Raw genomic sequence first — 818 nt, forward strand, 5'->3', positions numbered from 1 at the left:
GAAGCATAGCTAGAATTTTAAGTAAGCCCAAGTTAAATAACCATGTGTTTTCCATTTTAAATAATATAGGTAAGTTACATAATAAATGCATTTGCAACGGACATGATATCTTCCCCAGTATGTAAAGATGGCTTCTGGGGGGACACAAATATTTTACTGTTTTTAAATATACAGCACAGATGTATATAAAATACATAAATAGGTAGATAGTATATCTGTGGTATTAAAATTTCCGAGGCAGGGTATTAAAGGAACAAAACTCTTAAAAAGTCTCCCCAAAGGGACTATCATGAAAAATTAAACAATGGTTGAGGAACACCACCCTAACCCATGTCTACATGGTTAGGTGAGAGCAGGAGTAACTTAAGAGTGTTATTAAAGATAATCCACGTGCAGAAGTTGGCCCATTACCTGTAAGGATCATATTCAGCAAAACTGAGACACTCTTACTTCTCAGGAGTCTTCCCAGAGTGCACAGTCAAATATATTCATGAACTAGTTGTAATCTGTGAAGTATGTTGTAATTATCTGCTATTAATATCTGTTTTTATTATTGAAGGTAGAAAAGGAATGAAGGCTATAACCCCAAATATTCCTATATCGAAGACATGTTATTTGAGAATACTAATTGTTATAGAGTGAGAAAGAATTTAGTCCTTATATTTTCAGGCTGAGGTACATTTATTTTTTAATCCTTAATAATAGCAGCTATCCTGCAGTTAGATGTGACACAATTTCAGTAACAGTCTGAAAAGATGAAGAGGCCACCAGACTATGTGACAGAAAAATTGTGTCCTGATACTTGGTAGGTTGCTAAG

The sequence above is a fragment of the Galeopterus variegatus genome, unplaced genomic scaffold, assembly GCF_000696425.1.
Source record: "Galeopterus variegatus unplaced genomic scaffold, G_variegatus-3.0.2 Scaffold12985, whole genome shotgun sequence".
In the NCBI taxonomy this organism is placed as follows: Eukaryota; Metazoa; Chordata; class Mammalia; order Dermoptera; family Cynocephalidae; genus Galeopterus; species Galeopterus variegatus.